Here is a 5,108-nt window from a genome sequence, read left to right on the forward strand (position 1 = left end):
CACAGTCTTTGTAGGAGTGCCATTGTATGGCTTTTAGGACAAGCAGTTGAAATCGGCACATGCGCCGGGAGTTATTTTCTCTTGACCCGAAGAAGCAGCGCACAATCTGGGTTTCAAAGCCATTGTATGACTTTTAGAAGAAGCAGTTGAAATAGGAACATGCGCCTGGAATTATGGCTCTTAGACCTGATGAATCAGTGCACGATCTGGGTTTCAATGCCCCAGTATTTGTTTTAGAAGAAGCAGTTGGAATCAGCACATGCGCCAAGAGTTATGGCTCTTAGACCTGGAGAGGCAGTGCACAATGGGTGTTTCAATGCCATTGTATGGCTTTTTAAAGAAGCAGTATATTGCACGACACAGCCTGCTGTTGACTCGGTGCAAGTGACTCATGAATGCCGCATGCCTTTGCGCAGTGATGCTGCCCAAGCTGTAGAGCCAGCACAAGAGTGGCTCACCAGGCCTCAGAGGTGAACCTCCCAGTGAGCAGCTCCACTGATGTGTACTGGGAGCATCGTAGCGAGGCCGACCCTGCGGAATTGCTGTTCACGTTGAAGGACGTTGTCGTGGTGACACACTACAACAGTGCAGCTGCTGCTGCTCCGGGAACAGCTCCACAGCCACCTGAACATTGCCCCGTGGGGCAGCTGGATTCACCAACGAACAAGGAGCAGCTGTCACAGTCCACACGTGACAACAGGGAGGTGGGAGGCGGCCAGCCTCTAAGAGCCAGTCACGGTCACGTCAGCACGTCCTGCAAATGCATTTAGTCCGAGTTGTATCGTCAAAACTTTGAACTAGAGGCAGCCACTTTGAAAGAGATACAAAGGAGTGCTGAGGCTTATCTGGATACATTAATTTGAGTAGCAGAAGCAGCAGCCAAGTTGGCGCAAGCTGCTATTGATACATTTGGCAAATATGGTGCCTTAGCACATCAGCTTGGTGATGTAGCTGGTGCTGCCAAGGATTTGCTGTACACAAATAAAGAGGTGGAGTGCTCAGAGGAAAAGGTGCTGGGCCTCGAAGCTCGAAACTTGGAGCTCTAGGGAAGGTGCCGGCTTTTGGAGCTCAAGAAGCTAGAGCACGACACGAACAGAAAAGGAGGAAGGAATGTGTGAATATGTCTAAATATAGTGTAAATAGCTGTGTAAAGTCTCAACAACAGTGTAGTAGTGCAGTGAAGTGGTGTTGTCTTACACACTGGTGTACAATGTGCCATAGTGTTTCATACCATCCTGCATATTGATGTGTATTCTGCCATTATTTTCATCCGTATTGAGCAGTGAAATTTATGTACACATTCATTTCTGTTGTACTGCATTTATATGAGAACAATTTTTAATTTTTTTTCTTAGTTATGACCCCGACATTAGGGTTCGCATGAGTAAATAAATAAATTTGCAACATCATACCAACGGCACCTCTCTGTATTCATTTTCTGAACGCATGTTCACTGTTAATTGCTGATACATTTTTGTTAACAATTATGAATGTACCTATCTGTTTTTGCATCGTGTCAAAACAATTTAAATTCTGTTTTAATGAGCGAACTCACTTGCAACTCACTGCTGGGTCAGACAGCGGCTTGTGCAGCGCCTTGCAGCTGGCCCACATCCTGTAAAATAAACTGAATGCACAGGACATGAACTTGAAGTACATAATGCTTGATAGAGCCTTCAGTGATAATGCAGGCTATTTTTAACACTTGCATGGACATTCAGTGATGGTGCAGGCTATGTTTAACAGTTGCATGCAACGTTTACATGTTTTGCTGCAACATTTTCTTGGACAATACGCCTAACAAAGTAATCATAAATGACATGATATGATGCAAGGTAATGATACTGCAAATTATGCTATGCCGTGTACACAAGCAACTGATACACACAGCACGTAACATAGGAACTTGATAGTTGAGAATGCTTTCATTGCTGGCTCATGCGGAATAAGTTCAAAACGTAATATTGGCATTAATTTTGGTGAACTTCCTTCAAGACGATGGGGCACACATATTTCACTTTATTCTGTGAGTAATAATTCATGAATGTACAATTACACTGCTTCATTTCCTTTGTGCAATACAGTTGCACTGGGCAGCATATAGATTTTCACATGAAACAGCCTCTGCCTGATGAGAGCAAACTTGTGCCCTAAGAAAATGTAGTGAACAATGAAACAATAAAACATGAAATATAATAACGTCTCTGAAATTTATTATTTAACATGCTACAATCAAAGGCATGGATTATTGATGTATATGCTGTCTAGGCAGCCACAGCTGGCCAAAGCCAAGCCCAGCCTGAGGGGGAGCTAAGCAGACGATGGCCACATTACTTACCTAAGTGTGCAGTCATGTCAACCCACTATGTATAAATACATAAAAGCTGTTTATAGGGAGTGAGACGCGCGATATTGCAAGATAAAGAAAAGAGAAGACGAGCAGCGCAAAACAAGAAGTAATCGGCGAAGAAGAAATAGCAAAAGCAAGAAACTTGAAGTGGGCCAACTTTAGAGTTCGAAACCATGGAGGATGGCACTCTGAAAACTCTGAAGGCGCTCGACCTGCCATTACTGTCGCCATATGTGTAGGAAGACTGGCTACAAAGCTGCAAGTGGTACGCCACCATGATGTAACTTCACAAGAAGCTGTTTGAAGTACAAGTGGCAAACTTTATGATTCTTATCAGACCGGATGCGCAAGTAGCGTTCTGAAATCTCGAGCTGTGCGAGTATGATAAGAAAATAGGTTATCAAGCAAAGTAGTTTGAAGACCGCTGCACTCCAAAAATAACCATACCTACAAATGCTGCAACTTTAACCATATGAAGCAAAGGAAAGTGAGCCCTTCGCCGAGTTCCTGACAGCAGCGAGACTGCAGGCGAAGACAGGCCAGTTCAGGGACCTGACTGATGAGCTACTCAGAGATTGCCTTATTATCGGCATAACCAACAATGATGTGCGAGAGAGGCTGCTGACTTATCTTACCATACATCTTCTGAAAGCCATCAACTTATGTAAGGCAAGTGAGCAAGCATCGATGCAACTCAAAGGAATCGCTGTCAAGGACACCAAAAAGATTGACGAAATAAATAATAAAGACGCGCGCTCAAGGAGGACAGTCACGGATGTAAAAACACCATACCTAAGCAAGTCGGGATGACCAAGATGCGCCCGCAATTTTCGTGCAGCCCATTACTAACCTAGAGAACACCCAGTTTATGGCAAACGATGTCACAGGTGCCGAACGGAAGGACACTTTACAACAGTTTGCCAGACAGATGGAAAAAAATATTGGCACCATTTGCATTCCAGTGAAGACCTAGGAGACCCACAGGAGTACACATCGACGGTAAAGACAAAAGAAAGCACGACAGTGTGGCAAGAAAAAGATGAGTTCAGCGGTGGTGCCACATTCGCCATGAAGCTGGACACACGCGCACAGTAAAATTTACTACCACTGAAAAAAAGTGTGAGCAATGGGACTTCACAGACATCTATTCGCTGTAAAAAGACTTTCAACATGCAGCAACCGTAAGATGCAAGTGATGAGTGAAGGCAGAGAAACATCTGCAGTAAGGGGTCAACCAACTGAACCGAAATTTCTAGTTGTCGATTTCGATGTCATGCCAGTGCTAGAACCGAACACCTGCCAGTTACTTAATCTGCTGAAGAGATTGCATGCAGTCAAGGCAAGTACGAAGGAAGATACCTTCTAAGGCATAGGATGAATCAAACGTTTTTAATACAAAGTTGACATAAAACAAAACAGAGCACAAGTTTACTAAGCAAACACCCAAGAATGATCCCTTGTGCTCTCATGGATGAAGTCAAGAAAGTTCTTACAGGTATGAAACAGAAGGCATTCATTGAAAAAAATCGCAGAGCTGACACCACTCAGCAGTGAAATGGTTGTGGTCAAACAGCGAGGTACGCTAAGAATGTGCATTGATACAGAAGTGAAAAAAGTGGTACTAAGAAATTATGCGCTCAACACACAGGCAGAAATCGTTGCACACATCAAAGAAGCCAAGCAGTTTACCCTATAAGACTTGAAGAAATGATTCTTGCAATCGAAGGTGTCAGAGCACACGAAGAAGTACGTAGCGTTCAGTGCACACTATAATATGTACTACTTAAAGTATGTACTATTTTAAGAGAGTGTAATTTGGAATTGCTACAGTATCTGAGGTGTTCCGGCAAGTTATTGCCAGAACCCTCGAAGGCACGCGCAATAGTGTCGACTCGATGGATGACGTTCTTGTATATGCTGCAGCGTGAAACTTCAAAAATACACGGAAAGGGGCATGGACAAGATGCCACGTTTCTGGGGCACGAAATACCTTCAGAGAGGTTCAAGATTGACCAAGAAAGTAGCTGCTATTGACCGCCTTGGAGAACCAGGTAACAAAACTTCACTGCAGAAGCTGCTAGGTATGATCCAGCATCTCCAGAAATTAATAGGGAACCTAGCAGAAAAGGCGAAGTAAGAAGAATCATAGCGAAGGATGTCGAGAAGCTGTGTACACGAGCAGAGCAAGGCACTGGCAGGAATCAACAAAGCCCCGAAAAATGCACCAACGCTCGCATACTACAACATCAATGCGGCTATGATGCTTTCACTCGACGCCAATTGTAAGGATCTAGGAGCAGTTCTGCTACATGGAAAGCCCAGTGCTTATGCCTCAGCCTCAATAACTGAGACCCAGCAGAAGTATCTCGAAATAAAAAAGAAGCACTGGTTATCATATATGGATGTTGGAAATTTCACCAGTATCTATATAAATGCGGGACCAGTGACCTTACAGACTAACCACAAACCGATTGAAAGCATCGTCAAAAATAGAATAAACAAGGCACTTTCAAGACGGCAAAGGCTGCTGCTAGACATGCAGCAGTATGCACCAGCAATGATGTATAAGAGAGGCTGAGAGCTAGTGATAGCTGACCCGTTGAGCACAGACTGCAACAGCAATCAGACAACTGACGAGTGCACGAACGACCTCTAGGTCATGGCAGTTGTGCCAACGGCACCCAATACACGGGAGGACTTAAAGAAGAAGTTGAAATGGACAAGGGCTTGAAATGGACAAATGTAAAGGGTGCGAAGC

General features: G+C 44.1%; 1 pseudogene; it reads left to right on the forward strand.

The window, feature by feature from the left end:
- The first annotated feature begins 2,523 nt into the window (after positions 1-2,523).
- Positions 2,524-3,160, forward strand: LOC149357752 (uncharacterized; annotated as a pseudogene).
- Positions 3,161-5,108: the final 1,948 nt, after the last annotated feature.

Source organism: Amblyomma mixtum, chromosome 3 (assembly GCF_055824585.1).
Source record: "Amblyomma mixtum isolate Tamu chromosome 3, ASM5582458v1, whole genome shotgun sequence".
NCBI lineage: Eukaryota > Metazoa > Arthropoda > Arachnida > Ixodida > Ixodidae > Amblyomma > Amblyomma mixtum.